Raw genomic sequence first — 19,901 nt, 5'->3', positions numbered from 1 at the left:
TACATCAATGAGGGAAAGGGTTGAGATGAAGGTTTTAAATGAGAAGCTTACGCACCGTATGACAGATGTAAACGCTTCTATGAGTGCTTCTATGAGTGCCTGGAAGGAAAATTTTATTTCCTGTAGCTGCAAACTTGAGATCACCAAAAATCAGTCTCAGAATTTTATTCTTAGAGTAGCAACTTTACAACATAAACTGAAATTTCAATCTTGCACGGTGTCTGCCGTTAACGTGATGGCACTGATTGGAAAGCATTGGGACCCTAAAATACGGGATGGCAACATACGGGTTGATAATGATGTTGGTGGAGAGGTTGAAACCCTAGGTAATGCTGAGTCTTTTATAAATAACCCTGTAATAGTCTGCCCTGAGGACATAGCCACCCCATCTCCAGCCTGCCCTGAGGAGCTGGCCACCCAGCCTCCACCTAAAGGACTTAGTCCTAGAGTGACTAATCACATTTCACCTGATGAAACTGCAAATGAATGCCCTGGAGCAAATGGCTTGGAAGATACTTCTAATTCTTTTCACGACCCACCCCTACCACCCCTCATTTCTTCCAGACCTATAACTGGACTAAAGTCCCAATATGCCCCAAAAGGTGAGGTACAAAGTGCCAACCATGAGGAGGTACATTATACTCCAAAAGAACTGCATGAGTTTTACAATTTATATAGACAGTCAGGGGACTATATGAGGCAATGGATTTTAAGGGTGTGGGATAATGGTGGGAGGAATATAAAGCTGGATCAGGCTGAATTTATTGATGTGGACCCACTAAGCAGAGATTCTGCATTCGATATTATAGCTCAAAGGGGTTAGAAAAGGCATTAACACTTTCATTGGATGGATGGCTGAAACATGGATCAAAAGGTGGCCAACATTACCTAAGGTTGAAATGCCAGAACTGACTTGGTATAATGTAGACGAGACGATCCAACAGCTTAGAGAGATTGGCTAGTAGATCATGGGGTACCTAGAAGTACAGTAGATGGGCAGTCTACTAAGTTCTTAATTGAGCAGTATAAGCAAAAGAGTTCAAGGTCAAGTGAACAGAAGTCTAACTTGAATTATAAAAACAGAGTCACAGCATCTTAATCAATTGTCAGACTTAAGATAGTCTACAGACCCAGAGCCCCTTGAATAAGGGAGAGGCCAGGTCCCTTTGGAGGAGGACCCTGTTACACTGGACAAATTTATAGTGTTAATCTTCCTGCAAGCCTTCCCCAAGGTCGTCACAACCTGTTCTGGCCCTATCTCATATATACCATTTCTATTTTATGATAGAGTGCTGCTGTGCATACCCAACTTTATGGTTCGGTGGGTCAGACAACACCCAGCTCATGATAGGCAACTCAGGTCTCATGGTAACTTGATGGCCCATGGTTAAGCATTCAGTCTCTACTAAAGTCCTGTAGCAGGACAAAAGCTGTTTCTCAAAAGGAGAGTAGTTATCTGCAGCAGATGGTAAGGCTTTGCTCCAAAATCCTAAGGGTCTGTGCTGTTATTTTCCTATAGGGGCCTGCCAAAGGCTCCAGACAGTGTCTCTGTTTGCCATTGAAAGTTCCAGCACCATTGGATCTGCTGGATCATATGGTCCAAGTGGCCATGCAGCTTTCATAGCAGCCTGGACCTGTCACATGTAAGTTACATGAGGAAGTGGCCCAAATGCACATGGTGTGCACTCCTGCCACATTACCTTCTCTCCTAGACCAGAGCTATGGCGTCCTGGGGAGTTCCTTACAGTGACATGACTGAGGAAGAGAAAACTCGGGCCTAGTTTACAGATCATTCTGCACAATATGCAGGTACCACCAAAAGGGAACAGCTGCAGCACTACAACCCCTTTCTGGGATGTCCCTTAAGGACAGTGGTGGGGGAAATCATCCCACTGGGCAGAACTTCGAGCAGTGCACCTGGTTGTTCATTCTGCTTGGAAGGAGAAATGGCCAGAGGTTCACTTATATAATAACTCATGGGAGGCTATTAGTGGTTTGCCTGGATGGTCAGGGAATTGGAAAGAGCATGATTGGAAAATTGGTGACAAAGAGGTCTGGGTAAGAGGTATGTTGGATAGACCTTTCTGAGTGGGCTAAAAACATGAAGATAATTGTGTCCCATGTGAATGAGCACCAGAGGGTGATTTCAGCAGAGGAAGGTTTAATAATCAAGTGGATGAGATGACCTGTTCTATGGATACCAGTAAGCCTCTTTCCCCAGCAACGCCTGTCATTGCCCAATGGGATCATGAACAAAGTGGTCATGGTGGGAGGAATGGAGGTTATATATGGGCTCAACAACATGGACTTCCTCTCAACAAGGCTGACCTGGCTACAGCCACTGCTGAGTGCCCAATCTGCCAGCAGCAGAAACCCACACTCAACCCCCAATACTGTACCATTCCCCAAGGGGATCAGCTGGCTACATGATGGCATGTTGATTATACTGAACCACTCACATCCTGGAAGGGGCAGTGATTTGTTCTAACTGGAATAGACACATACTCTGGATATGGGTTTGCTTTCCCTGCACACAATGCTTTTTCCAAAACTACCATTCATGGACTTACAGAATGCCTTATTCATTGTCATGGTATTCCACACAGCATTGCTCCTGATCAAGGAACCCACTTCACAGCAAATGAGTTGTGGGAATGGGCACATGCTCATGGAATTCTCTGGCCTTACCATGTTCCCCATCATCCACAGGCAGCTGGATTGATAGAACTATTGAGAACTCAATTACAGTACTAACTAGGTGGGAATATCCTGCAGGGCTGGGGTGATGTTCTCCAGGAGGCTGTATATGCTCTAGTATCCACTGTACGGTGCTGTTTCTCCCATAGCCAGGATGCATAGGTCCAGGAACATAGGAGATGAAAATGGGAGTGGCACCACTCATTATTAACCCCAGTGATCCACTAGGAAAATTTTTGCTTCCTGTCACTGTGACCTTGAGCTCTGCTGGTCTGCAGGTTTCAGTTCCAGAAATGAGAGTGCTTCCACCAGGAGAAACAACAATGATTCCATTGAACTGGAATCTAAGACTGCCACCTGGTCACTTTAGGCTACTCATGCAGATGGATCAACAAACCAAGAGGGGGATTACTGGATGGGGTCATGGACCCTGACTATAAGGGAGAAACAGCACTGCAACTACACAATGGAAGTAAAGAAGAGTTTTCCTGGAATATAGGGGATTGCCTCCGGCGTCTTTTAGTATCACCATGCCCTGTGATTAAAATCAATGGAAAACTGCAATAACCCAACCCAGGTAGGACTACCAATGGCTTTCAAACTACAGGAATGAAGGTTTTGGTCACTTCACCAGGCAAAGAACCATGGCCAGCTGAAGTACTTGCTGAGGGTAAACATGGAATGATTAGTGGAAGAAGGTAGTGATGAATATGAACTACAATCAAGTGATCAGTTATAGAAATGAGGGCTATAAGGCTCTTCTGTTCATGTTACAGTACTTAAGTTGTAAGATATCAAGTTTAAGAATGAATATTACCAAAGGACCTGCACCCTATTCTAGGGACATTTAATGCATTTCCAATTGTACAGAGGACAGTTGAGTATTATTAGGCTAGGAAAAAATGTGTCTGCTATTATTTTCTATTTAAAGATTAAGTATGGTTTAAGGTGATGTGTATAGCTGCCAAGTTGACAAGAGGTGGACTGTCATGGTCAGGTTCATTTGTCAACTTGGCCAGGTGGTGTTGCTCAGTCATCTGGTCAACCAAGTGCTGGCCTATCTGAAGCTATGAGGACATTTCGTGGACTTAAATCGTGATTATGTCAGCGGCATCCACAGCTGATTGCATTAGTGATCAGCTAAAGGGAGTGTCTTCTGCAATGAGTGCCACTTAATCTAATCACCAGAAGGCTTTTACAGAGGATTCAGAAGAAGAAGTCACTCTTTCTGCTTCAGCCAGTGAGCCTCCCCTGTGGAGTTCGTCCAGACCCTTGATGAGAGTCACCAGCTTCTCAGCCTGCCCAACAGACCTTGGACCTTTACATTCCCATGGTTGTCCAGCCAGCCTCTCCTGAGAGTTCACTGAGGAACTTCACTGGACTTACCAGCTTGTAGCCTGCCCTACAGACCTTGGACTCTACATTCCCATGGTTACGTGAGACACTTTTACAAATTTTATATCCACAGATATCTCATGCTGATTCTGTTTCTCCAGAGAACCCTAGCTAATACACCCAGCAATACCACTACTTGGTATATACCCAGAAGAGCCGAAAGCAATGACACAAACAGACATTTGCACACCAATAACCGAGCAGCATTATTCCCAATCGCCAAAAGATGGAAGCAAGCCAAATGCTGATCAACAGGCGAGTAGATTAACGAAATTTGGTATATACATATGATGGAATACTATGCAGCAGTAAAACAAAATGACATTCTGAAGCACATGACAAGATGGATGAGGCTTGAGGACTTAATACTGAGTGAAATGAGACAGACAGAAAAGGATACATACTGTATGATTCCACTCTTATGACCATGGTAAAGGTAAAATCAGAGGCTTATAATACAGAATATAGGGGACTTAGAGATACATAGAAGCTAGAGATGGGTAAACAGTTAGCTAATGAGGTTGAACTCCAATGTAAGGGAACAGATAGAAGTGAAGGCGGTTCTCTACTGGGTCTATTAAGTAATATTACCATATCGAAGATGAACAAGATTGAAAGGGGTTTTATAGACCTACATGTCCACTGAGTAACACTAGAAATATAAATTAGTTCTTGCAAGAATTATGTCAAAATTATGATTTGTATACAAAGAATGCTTAAGTTCAGGGTACGGGGGAAAACTGCTTTTGCATGCTATGGGTTACATTTAAAAGGAAAAAAGCAGCAGTACCAAACAACAACAGAGGTAAATAATGGAGGGAGGGACAAAGCACAGCACCACAATTAGTTGTAGAGCATATTTCACACTTTGACATGGGTGACAATTTCACAATTTTAGGATTTTACTTTTTAAGAGGAGGTTTAGATTTGCTATTTGGCAAGGGTGTGTTTATTGGTTTTCTTTCTTTTGAGAACAATGAAATTATTTAAAATTGAGAATATTGATGAACCTTGGACTTTGGTCACTATACATGATTCATGGATTCAGGTGACTGAAGGATGCACTGACTGAGGAACAGACTGGCAAAAGATATTGTATACTTTTGAAAAAATGTTGTGCTGCTACAGAAAAGGAACGAAGTTGTGAAGCAAGCAACAATGTGTGTGAACATCTGGGACATTTGGTGAGGCAAAATAAGCCAGAAACAAAAGAACAATGGTACGGTCTCCTTTATGCTTATAAGAAAACAAGGGCCTAGACTGTAAGCTTTTATAGCAGACACATTTAGTCCGGAGTGGTATTTTTTCTGGACTTTGAGAGGCTGATATATATATATCCTATTTAGAGATAAGAACAAAGTCTACCAGGTTGGGGTTAAAGTAATTCAGAACACAGGGATAAAGAAGACAATGTCTATATTTTAGAACCAAAAGTACTCTTTGAGACCAAGAGATGAAAGGTTTATTCGGCCTGGAACCGAAATTTTCTGTAGCGCCTAATCTAACTCAACCTATCTGAGTAGCTCATTTGAACAACTGAAACACAGGGTACCCAGAATAACAAAGACATCCTTTAATCCTGTATAGCCTAATGTAATGCCTGGATACATCCTAAAGTATATTAAGCAGATAATCAAAAAGTACTGGCAAAATCCCTTGAGGGATGGGAGAAAAAATATAGAACTATTAAACCTTACCATCAGGAAATCCCCTGATACTGTGTCAAACTTTAGAGACACCCAAATCAATAGGCCATACCCCTGATCTTGAGGCTTACTCTTGTGAAGCTTATCCACGTAGTGGAGAAGCTTAGCCTACCTATAGGTATGCCTAAGAGTTACTTCTGGTGGCGCTCTTTTGTTGCTCAGATGTGGCTTCACTCTCTCTAAACCCAACACTGCAAGTGAAATCGTTGCCCTCCCCCATACATGGAACATGACATCCAGAGGTGAAAGTCTCCCAGGCAATGTGGGAGATGACTCCCAGGGATGAATCCGCCCTGGCACCATGGGATCAACAATTCCATCCTGAGCAAAAGGGGAAAAGAAGTGCAATTAATAAAGTATCAGTGGCAGAGAGTTCAAATAGAGTTGAGAGACTACTCTGGAGGTTGTTCTTATGCAAGCTTCAGTTAGACATTGCTATCCATCATAACCTGCCAAACCCCAACTAGGACCATTCCATCCAATCCTAAAAAACACCTAGGACAATATATAAAATTCTACAAGGGTTCAATGCACTAGCGTAACTTTCCAGAAACCTACACCCTCCAGATGGGTCCCTGGACCAGATAATTCCTGAAACCTAGAGGGGACAGCCTCTCCAGAGCATCAAATAATTCCATCTCCCTACCCCATATTACTGACAGACCCTTCCAACATGTAAACGTTAGAATGGCCATAGCCCAAACACCCCTAAAGAGAGGGATAGAAAGATCAAAGCTATTGATAGAGTTACACAGAGAAGATAGGATTTAAAAAATGAATATGATTGCTGAATCATTAAATTGGTATCTCTTTTAGTCTGCACTATTTTAGAGCAGCTAGAAGTAAAAACCTAAAATTGTGAAACTGTAACCCATGTCAAAGTCTGAAATATGTTCTACAACTAACTGTGGTGCTGTGCTTTGAAATTTATAGCTTTTTTGTATATATGTTATTGTTCACAAAAAAGAAGGAAAAAAAGTTGATTATGATGTTAAAAAAGTATTTAAGCCTTCTAGTCTCCTATATTCTGGAGCAGCTAGAAGGAAAAATATGAGAGGATCGTATGGTAGCCCATGACAAACTCTGGGATCTGTCCTGTAACCACTTATTTTGAAGAGTGCTTTGAAAACTATTGCTTTTTTATTTCTTTACTTTGTATATATGTTATACTATACAATAAAAAAAAGTTAAAAAAATAAAATTGTGGAACTGTAACCCATGTCAAACCCTGAAATATATTCTACAAAGATTTATGGTGCTGTGCTTTCAAATTTATTGCTTTTTTGCATATAAAGTCGATTGTGGTGATAAAAAAAAATATTTAAGCCTCTAGCCTACTATATTCTGACGCACCTAAAAGGAAAAATCTATGAGGATCACATGGTGGCCCATGACAAACTCTGGGATCTGTCCTATAACTACTTGCTGAAGAGTGCTTTGAAAACTATTGATTTTTTATTTCTTTGCTTTGTATATATGTTATACTATATAATAAAAAAGATTTTAAAAACTGGTGTAAAAAGAATCTGAGAACAGATGTGACAAACAAGAAAAAAAATCCTAGATAATATGTGGAAGTCTGATACATTTTTACCTCTGATAAAATTTCTAATAATGAAATGTGTTGTTGGATCATCATTAATAGAGATATCACCATAGAATTTTCTGTTTCAGGTTAACATCTGCTTAGATAATAAAACTTCAGCGAAAGGAATTATGCAAAAAGGAGCACCCACTTAGCTCTACCAAAATAGTAATTTTTAGAAAGCAGTTATGAATGGACCAATATTGCATCATCCTTGGGTTATACCTCAGAATTTGCACCATCCTTCTGGACTAAAATAGGAGTGAGGGCTATTTAGCAGATGAGCACTAGAGTAGATCTGAACTGCATTTCTGATTACATTGATTACTACCTATAAAACATTGTTAAAATCACTTAATTACTATTCTTTACTCTCCACATCAATTAATATCTATCACAGGGCTACTGAAAATGAATAAATACTATGCAACAACCCAAACCCCCTAGAAGAATATGCAATGGCAATGAAGGGAAAATTATCAACTTGACATGATGATATCTAATGCTCTCAAAGAGACAAAATAGGGGTGCGAGGGTAGTTCAGTGATAGAATTCTCGCCTGCCATGCGGGAGACCCATGTTCAATCCCCTGCTCATGCACTGTCCAAACAAACATGGAAACCAACAAAACAAATAAACAAGCATTTCATCAAATGGTGCTGCAATAATGGGATATTCACATGGAAAAAGAACGAAATGTAACCCTGCCATAAAGCATACAACACAAAAAAAGAGAAAAAATAAAATGATGGAAATTAGACAATTATATTCAGACCTTATGACTTGGAAAATGTATACCACAATACTCTACTTTTAGCAAAGTACATAAATCAACCAACTTAAATACTTAACTGTCTAACATGAAAAGAAAAAAATTAAATTTTATGTTTTCCTTACTAACTGCTACTTCTCAAATGTGAGCACAGTTACAGTACTTACAATGTGTTTAATATGTTCTAAAACATTAATACTTCCTTATCTATTTTCTCCCCTGAAAGAATTTTCAAGACTAGAAACAAAGGCAATAACAAAACCAAGAGGCACAATAGTTGCCTGTCAATGCAACATCTTTGAAGAATCAGAGACTGATGTTGGAACCTGATGGGAAACAATAAACCCGTGTCTCTGGCATCTCCTTTTAACAGATGCGCTCTGCAAAGACAGGTGATTTATTTATTCAGTATTCCCTAGAACGGTATTGTACTGTCTTTCATGACAAAAAAATGAACAGTCAGCCCACAATGCTGAAGAGGGTCACAGAATTTACTAAGCTATTCCATGATAAGTTAAAATACTAACCATGAGTACACTTGCAAAGTAGATATTGGAGAATGTGCAGAAAAATGCTTTAAAATCAACAATTCTAAGAAAAAAAACAAGCAGACCTCACTGAACTGCCATAACCAATAATGGAGGGCTCATACTGCACACAGGCATTTTGAGAAGCAAGGGTGCAAACAAAAACAGATGCTGCAAGAAGAAACAACAGCTGTTAACCAGAGGGCAGATTACATTCATGCTGGAAAAGAACTGTGAGTTATGCAACTAATAAGCCATATGGCAGGACATAGCTTTATATAAAAAAGAAAAGGCAGCTCTATGAACAGTTGTCTATAGGAAATTCTACAGTTTTCACTTTCATTAATACTGATTAATGAAACAGTCTGATTATATTCAAAGACAAAAGTGATGTTTAAAATGGTATTACACTTCAACCTCATAAAATTTATTAAATTATAAAGTTGACACTTCAGATCTATGTAGTATTACTTACTAAGTAGTTCATTAATAAGTTTTTATCTGTAAAAAGGAAATGCTATAGCCTTATCATGTATATTTTACTAATATAAATTCTACATGGAGGAAAAAGATAAAGATGAAAACGAGCCATGAAAAACTAGAAAACATTTTTAACGAATAGGCATCTAATATTAGAATGGAGAAGGATTTTCAAATGTAAAATAAAGGAAGAGAGGGCAGGCCAGGTGGCTCAGTGGCAGAGTTCTCGCCTGCCATGTTGGAGACCCAGGTTCAATTCCCAGTGCCTACCCATGTAAAAATAAATAAATAAATGAAGGAAGAGAGGAAGGTGGGGCAAGACGGCAGTACAGTGAGATGTGGAATTTAGTTTATCCTCCAGGGACATCAGTGACAGGACACACAGTATACACTAGTCTGGAACAGGTAAAATAGCTAAGATCCCACACAGAACTGTAAGTCCCCAAAGCTAGGGAAGCCAACACCCTCCCCTTTGGGCACTGCAGACTGGTTCCCTGAGGGGACAGGAAACAGACTTTACCACTAGCAAGGGCTTAACTCAACCAAGTTCTCACTATGAATTAATTAACAAATTCTGACTACTAAAAACAGGCCCCCAACACAGATAAACCTGGAATAAGCACTAAAGGAACCAGGAGATTTTGTGCTGATAGAGAGGAAGTGGAGCTGACAGAAAATTAAAAAACGGAGGTTTTTGGAGTTGGACAGCACAAAATATTGGGAAAGGGCTGGACCCCAAGAAAAGGGGGCACCTAGAGCCTGGAGATACAAAGAGCCACATATCAACTCAAGCTCTTGACTGGTGAACCCAAGGAACATGGGTTCTACTGTGAAAAGTCTTTTGGCTTTTCCTTACATTTTTTTTTTTTACATGGGCAGGCACCGGGAAACGAACCCGGATCCTCTGGCATCGCAGGCAAGCATTCTTGCCTGCTGAGCCACCATGGCCCACCCTTTTCTCTATTTCTTAACAGCTCATTAGATAGAACTGGAAGCACTATCAGGCTCCACTACTGCCCAGGCAAGGGTGGAACTAAAGCATATCTGAGAGACAAAGTAATTAGTCAGCTGAAAGGAGTGAATTCCTTAAAGGGCATATCTTCCCCCAAGAAAAGAGGGGCAGCACTCAGCTCAATTGGAATCCCTCCTTCAAGGAATTCATGCCCCAGGGGTTGGAAAACAGAAACAACCAAAACCCAACTACTACCTCACCTTTGTTTCAACCATGCCCCTGGCAGGGAAAGGCTGCTGAAATTAAAAGCACTGCCAACACTTTACACCACTGGGGAGCTGTGGGTTGACAAGCGCCCCATGCTGGGTGGGATAGGAAAAGCACAGAGTCTAGAGGCTTCATAGGAAGGTTTGACAATCTGCTGGGTCTCACCCTCAGGGAAAACTGATGCTGGCTACTCTCCCCTCCTGAGACATGGAGGTGTCTGGTCTGGGAAAATTTGATGATTTCTATAATATCTGCGGAAGCCCTCCTCAAAAAAAAAAAAAAGGCTCCATATAGACAGGGCAAGAAAAGAAAAACAAGAACTGAAAAATTCTGATCAGTTAAACAGAACCTATGCTAGAGGTCTAGAATAAGTTGAATTGAATGTCAAAGAAAAGATAGAGAACCATATAGCAAGCCATATAGCAAGAAAACCCTAAGTAAAAGAGTGAAAACAACCTGCAGAATAATAAAGGAAATCAAATACCTAAACACCAGCAAAAAATAAGTCATACTAGGAAAATCGAAGATATGGCCCAGTCAAAGGAACAAACCAATGCTTCAAATGAGATACAGGGGTTGAAACAACTAATTCAAGATGTTCAAACAGACATGCAAAATCTCACCAAAAATCAAATTAGGCCACCACGATGCGGGACGCAAGTGCAACCATGAAGTTTTGGGCCTGTCTGAACCAATTCACATGAGTCAGTATCATGTTATCTAAGCTTGCCAAAACCTGTACCCTCTGCATTAGCCCAGATAAGCTGAACTTCAACTTTTCAGAAAAGGTGGCTAATAGAGGGGTGAGCATGTGGTGTGAACTGGAGTAGGGGAACTTCTTCAATGAATTTCAAATGGAAGGCATCTGAGCATTAAACAAGATTTACTTAGAGCTGACATCAGAAAACTTATCTTGTACCTTGAAAATTGCCCAGAATGCTAGAACTTGAAAACCAAGCTGACCGATAAACATTTTCCCTGCCTCACAGTCTCTGCAGAATCATTACCTGTATCAAGCAACAACTGCACTGTGACACATGACATCCCCATGAAGATAATTCTGAGGAGACTGTGGAATGATTTACAAGTATCTCTACAATCCCAGACTTTGATTTATTTGCCATGTTTGAGACTATGAAGAGTTCTGTAGAGAAAATGAAAAAGATCAGCAGTAATCGTATTATTGAAGCAAACCTAAATGGAGAGCTGAACTTTAAAGTGTAAATTGAATTAGTGTATGTTACATCTCATTTCAAAGATCTTGGAAATCCTCCATGAGCCCCTGAAAATATCTCTCAAGACAGAAACCCAGAACAAATGGCTGAGGTACACTTAGATATTAGGAAGCTCTTACAATTTCTTGCTGGACAACAAGTAAATCCTACAAAGGCCTTATGCAATATTGTGAGTAACAGGATTGTCCATTTTGATTTGCTCCATGAAGATGTTTCCCTTCAGTATTTCATTCCAACACTGTCATAGCACACCACTTAACCAGATTTAGAAGTTTAAAGACTTTGGTTGTAGTGGGAAGAGACAATGGTTTCATGTGTCCTAAGTTATTTGTATATGTCCCCTGAGTAATGCAAATCATACACACTTTACTTATTTCTTCCTTTATAACAGTTTAACTAGAAATTGAATTACCGAGCATAGTTACATCAACAGTGTCACTCCTTTTTGCTTATATCTACTATGTTTTGCTTTTAAGACACTGGAAAAAGTTAAACCTTCTTTATGCAGACTTTAAATTTCAGTTTTTCACTGGTGATGTTGTGCAATCTCAGGTATTGAGAACTGGTAAGTTTGTAGAGCATGGTATATCAACTCAACATGTTGTAGCAGGTAGTTTTCTTTCTGACAACGTGACTCCTCTGCTTGCCCTGATCCCGTAACAAAGATGGCCCTGCATAAGGACACATTTCATTAGTCCAGGAGCTCCATCCTGCTGCTCCCCTAGTTCTCCCTGGGACCAACTTTGGTCTTAGGTTATAATTCCTTCTAATTCCTATTCTCCCTGCATACTGGATCTGTCATTCTGGAAAAAAATAGCAACATATTTTTCTTCAGAAACACCACGTAGCATAGGAAAAAACAAAACTAAATTAGCATGTGCATTAATGATGAAACCATATTTCTGTTTATCAAAGCTGATTCAGGTACTGATAAATATGCTTTCTCATTCTCCCTAAAGCATGTTCTACTATATTTTTGATAATAATTAAATCTTACATGTCCTATAGAGGTGGACCTCATAAACATTATCAGTTGCTTGGGATAAGATTAATAAATGGGATCAAAAACGAAAAATTCTTCTAAGGCTTGTTACCCTATTTGGTAAAATAAATGACTTTTCCAATGTTTAATAACATTAGCATAAATTGGTTTTAGTATTTCTTTAAATTAAGATTTTTAAATGAGAGAATATAATTATATTTATTTAAAGCCTCTTTCCCCTCTTTGGCTTGTAACAAAGTTTACTCCAGCTGCACACATAAAACTTAAAAGTCAAGGTGCAAAATGAAACGGCATCCGAAAATAGTTTTATAAAACTTATATTTCCTGGTAAACTCTGGTATAGATTTACCAATCTGGAAAACTATTTCTGATTATTTAAATGATGATTTTGTATGTATAAAGAAGATAACAGTGGACTTCCGGAGAAGATGGCGCCTTAGTAAGGGGCGTGGGTCTTAGTTTCTCCTCCAGAACAACTACTAAAGAACTAGAAACAGTACAGAACAGCTTCTGGAGCCACGACAGAGACCAGACACACAGCGTACCCCATTCCGGACCGGCTGGACCGGCTAAGAGACTCCGCTGCGGTGAGGTCCCCGAGAGGCGCGCGCTTCCCCGGACTGAGGCGGCTGGCGACCGGAGCCCCTCCCTCCCTCCTCCCCGGGCTGGCTGGAAGCTTTGGATCGGGTTCCCCAAGCCGCGGGAACCAGAGCCCCTTCCACACACGCGGCTTCCCGGGCCGGCTGGGAACATTGGATCGACGGTTCCCCAAGCCGCGGTGGCCTTCCCACACACGGCTTCCCGGGCCGGCTGGGAGCTTTGGATCAGTGGTTCCCCAAGCCACGGCGGCCGGCAACCCTCCCCCATGTGCGGCTTCCCAGGCCGGCTGGTAGCCTCGGAACAGCGGTTCCCCAAGCCGCGGTGGTCGGCGACTGCAGCCTCTTCCACACACGCGGCTTCCCGGGTTGGCTGGGAGCATCAAAACAGCGGTTCCCCAAGCCGCGGCAGCCGGCAACCCTCCCCCACGCGTGGCTTCCCGGACCGGCTGGTAGCCTCGGAACAGTGGTCCCCCAAGCCACGGTGGCCGGCGACTGCAGCCCCTTCCACGCACGCGGCTTCCCGGGCCGGCTGGGAGCATCGGAACAGTGGTTCCCCAAGCCACGGCGGCTGGTGACCTTTCCCCACAGGTGACTTCCCAGAGGGAAAGTAAAGAGTCTCCAACAGTAGTAGAGACTGAGCCCAACCTAACACCAATAGTGGCATTAAGGAACAACTTCTGACTACTAAAAATAAGCCCTGAGCTCAGCTGAAACTGATCAAGGTGGAAGTCGCCGATTGGGCTAACTGAAAAAGAGGAAAGGGGGTGAAACAGAGCTTTCTGCAGCTATTTCTACGGAGGCTTCGTTGCCTCTGGGCTCAGCGCAGGGATTACATAAGTTACAACTGCCCCAAATGCAGAAACAGGCTGCTTTTAGGGATCTCTACCACCTGAACCTTCCCCACGGGAGGGGTGAAACGCAACTCAGGTGGAATACCTCCCTCAAGGAATTCAGATCCCAGGACTTCACAATTTGAAGCCATTAAACCAACCTACAAACTTTCCTCTGTCTCCACCACACACCCAGCAGCGAGACTCTTCCAAAATTAAAGGAGCCACAACACCTTTTGCTGGTGGGACATGGAGACAGACAAGCACCACATACTGGGCAGGATAAGAAAAACAGAGCCCAGAGACTTCACAGGAAAGTCTTTCAACCTGCTGGGTCCCACACTCAGGGAAATCTGATTAAATGCCCAGACGCCAGCAAAAAATAACAAATCACACCAGGAAAATTGAAGATATGGCCCAGTCAAAGGAACGAACCAATAGCTCAAATGAGATACAGGAGCTGAGACAACTAATTCTGAATATACGAACAAAAATGGAAAACCTCTTCAAAAACCAAATTGATAAATTGAGGGAGGACATGAAGAAGGCATGGGATCAACAAAAAGAAGAAACGGAAAGTCTGAAAAAAAAAATCACAGAACTTATGGGATTGAAAAACACAGTAGAAGACATGAAAAAAAACAATGGAAACCTACAATGGTAGATTTAAAGAGAGAGAGGATAGAATTAGTGATTCGGAGGATGGAACATCTGAAATCCAAAAAGAAACAGAATCTATCGGGAAAAGAATGGAAAAATTTGAACAGGGTATCAGGGAACTCAAGGACAATATGAACCGTACAAATATACGTGTTGTGGGTGTCCCAGAAGGAGAAAAGAATGGAAAAGGAGGAGAAAAACTAATGGAAGAAATTATCACTGAAAATTTCCCAACTCTTATGAAAGACCTAAAATTACAGATCCAAGAAGTGCAGCGCACCCCAAAGAGATTAGACCCAAATAGGCGTTCTCCAAGACATTTACTAGTTAGAATGTCAGAGGTCAAAGAGAAAGAGAGGATCTTGAAAGCAGCAAGAGAAAAACAATCCATCACATACAAGGGAAACCCAATAAGACTATGTGTAGATTTCTCAACAGAAACCATGGAAGCTAGAAGACAGTGGGATGATATATTTAAATTACTAAAAGAGAAAAACTGCCAACCAAGACTTCTACATCCAGCAAAATTGTCCTTCAAAAATGAGGGAGAAATTAAAACATTTTCAGACAAAAAGTCACTGAGATAATTTCTGACCAAGAGATCAGCTCTACAAGAAATACTAAAGGGAGCACTAGAGTCAGATACAAAAAGACAGAAGAGAGAGGTATGGAGAAGAGTGTAGAAAGAAGGAAAATCAGATATGATATATATAATACAAAAGGCAAAATGTTAGATGAAAATATTATCCAAACAGTAATAACACTAAATGTTAATGGACTGAATTCCCCAATCAAAAGACATAGACTGGCAGAATGAATTAAAAAACAGGATCCTTCCATATGCTGTCTACAGGAAACACATCTTAGACCCAAGGATAAACATAGGTTGAAAGTGAAAGGTTGGGAAAAGATATTTAATGCAAATAACAACCAGAAAAGAGCAGGAGTGGCTATACTAATATCCAACAAATTAAACGTAAAATGTAAAACAGTTAAAGGAGACAAAGAAGGACACTATATACTAATAAAAGGAACAATTAAACAAGAAAACATAACAATCATAAATATTTATGCACCAAATCAAAATGCACCCAAATACGTGAGGAATACACTGCAAACACTGAAAAGGGAAATAGACACATCTACCATAATAGGTGGAGACTTCAATTCGCCACTCTCATCAATGGACAGAACATCTAGACAGAGGATCAATAAAGAAACAGAGAACTTGAATATTACAAAAAATGAGGTAGACTTAACAGACATTTATAGGACATTACACCCCACAACAGCAGGATACATCTTTTTCTCAAGTGCTCACGGATCATTCTCAAAGATAGACCATATGCTGGGTCACAAAGCAACTCTCAACAAATTTAAAAAGATTGAAATCATACACAACACTTTCTCGGATCATAAAGGAATGAAGTTGGAAATCAATAATAGGCAGAGTGCCAGAAAATCCACAAATACGTGGAGGCTCAACAACACACTCCTAAACAACGAGTGGGTCAAGGAAGAAATTACAAGAGAAATTAGTAAATATCTCGAGGTGAATGAAAATGAAAATACAACATACAAAACCTATGGGACGCAGCAAAGCCAGTGCTAAGAGGGAAATTTATTGCCCTAAATGTCTATATCAGAAAAGAAGAAAAGGCAAAAATGCAGAAATTAACTGTCCACTTGGAAGAACTGGAGAAAGAACAGCAAACTAATCCCAAAGCAAGCAAAAGGAAAGATATAACAAAGATTAGAGCAGAAATAAATGAAATCGAGAACATGAAAACAAAAGAGAAAATCAATAAGACCAGAAGTTGGTTCTATGAGAAAATGAATAATATTGATGGGCCCTTAGCAAGATTGACAAAAAGAAGAAGAGAGAGGACGCAAATAAATAAGATCAGAAATGGAAGAGGAGACATAACCACTGACCTCAGAGAAATAAAGGAGGTAATAACAGGATACTATGAACAACTTTACGCTAATAAATACAACAATGTAGATGAAATGGACAAGTTCCTAGAAAGGCATGAACAAGAAACTTTCACTCAAGAAGAAACAGATGACCTCAACAAATTAATCACAAGTAAAGAAATTGAATCAGTCATTCAAAAGCTTCTCAAAAAGAAAAGTCCAGGACCAGACGGCTTCCCATGTGAATTCTACCAATCATTTCAGAAAGAATTAGTACCAACTCTCCTCAAACTCTTCAAAAAAATCGAAGCGGAGGGAAAGCTACCTAAATCATTCTATGAAGCCAACATCACCCTCATACCCAAACCAGGCAAAGATATTACAAGAAAAGAAAACTACAGACCAATCTCTCTAATAAATATAGATGCAAAAATCCTCAACAAAATTCTAGCAAATCGAATCCAACAACACATTAAAAGAATTATACATCATGACCAAGTAGGATTCATCCCAGGTATGCAAGGATGGTTCAACATAAGAAAATCAATTAATGTAATACACCATATCAACAAATCAAAGCAGAAAAATCACATGATCATCTCAATTGATGCAGAGAAGGCATTTGACAAGATTCAACATCCTTTCCTGTTGAAAACACTTCAAAGGATAGGAATACAAGGGAACTTCCTTAAAATGATAGAGGGAATATATGAAAAACCCACAGCTAATATCATCCTCAATGGGGAAAAATTGAAAACTTTCCCCCTAAGATCAGGAACAAGACAAGGATGTCCATTATCACCACTATGCTTCAACATCGTGTTGGAGGTTCTAGCCAGAGCAATTAGACAAGAAAAAGAAATACAAGGCATCAAAATTGGAAAGGAAGAAGTAAAACTATCACTGTTTACAGACAATATGATACTATACGTCGAAAACCCAGAAAAATCCACAACAAAACTACTAGAGCTGATAAATGTGTACAGCAAAGTAGCAGGTTACAAGATCAACATTCAAAAATCTGTAGCATTTCTATACACTAGTAATGAACAAGCTGAGGGGGAAATCAAGAAACGAATTCCATTTACAATTGCAACTAAAAGAATAAAATACCTAGGAATAAATTTAACTAAAGAGAAAAAAGACCTATACAAAGAAAACTACAAAAAACTGTTAAAAGAAATCACAGAAGACCTAAATAGATGGAAGGGCATACCGTGTTCATGGATTGGAAGACTAAATGTAGTTAAGATTTCAATCCTACCTAAATTGATTTACAGATTCAATGCAATACCAATCAAAATTTCTACAACTTATTTTTCAGAAATAGAAAAACCAATAAGTAAATTTATCTGGAAGGGCAGGGTGCCCCGAATTCCTAAAAGTATCCTGAGGAAAAAAAAACGAAGCTGGAGGTCTCAAGCTGCCGGACTTTAAGACACATTATGAAGCCACAGTGGTCAAAACAGCATGGTATTGGCATAAAGATAGATATATCGACCAATGGAATTGAATAGAGTGCTCAGATATAGACCCTCTCATCTATGGACATTTGATCTTTGATAAGGCAGTCAAGCCAACTCACCTGGGACAGAACAGTCTCTTCAATAAATGGTGCCTAGAGAACTGGATATCCATATGCAAAAGAATGAAAGAGGACCCGTATCACACACCCTATACAAAAGTTAACTCAAAATGGATCAAAGATCTAAACATTAGGTCTAAGACCATAAAACAGTTAGAGGAAACTGTAGGGAGATATCTTATGAAACTTACAATTGGAGGTGGTTTTATGGACCTTAAACCTAAAGCAAGAGCACTGAAGAAATAAATAAATAAATGGGAGCTCCTCAAAATTAAACTCTTTTGTGCATCAAAGAACTTCATCAAGAAAGTAGAAAGACAGCCTACACAATGGGAGACAATATTTGGAAACAACATATCAGATAAAGGTCTAGTATCCAGAATTTATAAATAAATTGTTCAACTCAACAACAAAAAGACAGCCAACCCAATTACAAAATGGGAAAAAGACTTGAACAGAGACCTCTCAGAAGAGGAAATGCAAATGGCCAAAAGGCACATGAAGAGATGCTCAATGTCCCTGGCCATTAGAGAAATGCAAATCAAAACCACAATGAGATATCATCTCACACCCATCAGAATGGCCTTTATCAACAAAACAGAAAGTGAAAAGTGCTGGAGAGGATGCGGTGAAAGAGGCACACTTATCCACTGTTGGTGGGAATGTCAAATGGTGCAACCACTGTGGAAGGCAGTTTGGCGGTTCCTCAAAAAACTGAATATAGAATTGCCATATGACCCAGCAATACCATTGCTGGGTATCTACTCAAAGGACTTAAGGGCAAAGACACAAACGGACATTTGCACACCAATGTTTATAGCAGCATTATTTACAATTGCAAAGAGATGGAAACAGCCAAAGTGTTCATCAACAGAAGAGTGGCTAAACAAACTGTGGTATATACATACGATGGAATATTATGCAGCTTTAAGACAGAATAACCTTATGAAGCATGTAATAACATGGATGGACCTAGAGAACATTATGCTGAGTGACTCTAGCCAAAAACTAAAGGACAAATACTGTATGGTCCCACTGATGTGAACTGACATTAGAGAATAAACTCGGAATATGTCATTGGTAACAGAGACCAACAGGAGTTAGAAACAGGGTAAGATAATGGTTAATTGGAGCTGAAGGGATACAGAATGTGCAACAGGACTAGATACAAAAACTCAAAAATGGACAGCACAATATTACCTAATTGTAATGTAATTATGTTAAAACACTGAATGAAGCTGCTTCTGAGCTATAGTTTTGTTTGTTTGTTTGTTTTATATATATATATTTTGTATTTTTAATTTTTTCTCTATATTATCATTTTATTTTTTTTCTGTTGTCTTGCTATTTCTTTTTCTAAATCGATGCAAATGTACTAAGAAATGATGATCATACATCATTTATACATACATAATATGTGATCATACATAATATGTGATGATATTAAGAATTACTGATTGCATATGTAGAATGGAATGATTTCTAAATGTTGTGTTAGTTAATTTTTTTAATTAATAAAAAAATAGATAACATATTGATTTTCCTATAAATTAAAAGTAAAGTAACCTATTTCCTCATCTGCATTACCCAAAGTACCCTGTGGTTTTCCCTGCTCAGGAATTTAGTATGCATACTTCCTCCATTACCAAAATGTCAGATATCAAGGGGTGTCCACAGGAAAATAGGTTTGG

At 39.8% G+C, this 19,901-nt stretch overlaps 1 protein-coding gene and 1 pseudogene across 2 annotated transcripts in view; one reads left to right on the top strand and one right to left on the bottom strand.

Moving 5' to 3' along the window:
* LRCH2 (leucine rich repeats and calponin homology domain containing 2) overlaps positions 1 to 19,901 on the bottom strand; it is a 194,514-nt gene that overhangs the window by 134,422 nt on the left and 40,191 nt on the right. The window lies entirely within an intron of this gene.
* On the top strand, positions 11,068 to 11,865 carry LOC143671319 (checkpoint protein HUS1 pseudogene; annotated as a pseudogene).

This window comes from Tamandua tetradactyla, chromosome X (genome assembly GCF_023851605.1).
Source record: "Tamandua tetradactyla isolate mTamTet1 chromosome X, mTamTet1.pri, whole genome shotgun sequence".
Taxonomy (NCBI): Eukaryota; Metazoa; Chordata; class Mammalia; order Pilosa; family Myrmecophagidae; genus Tamandua; species Tamandua tetradactyla.
This window is presented reverse-complemented; position numbering and strand designations above follow the sequence as displayed.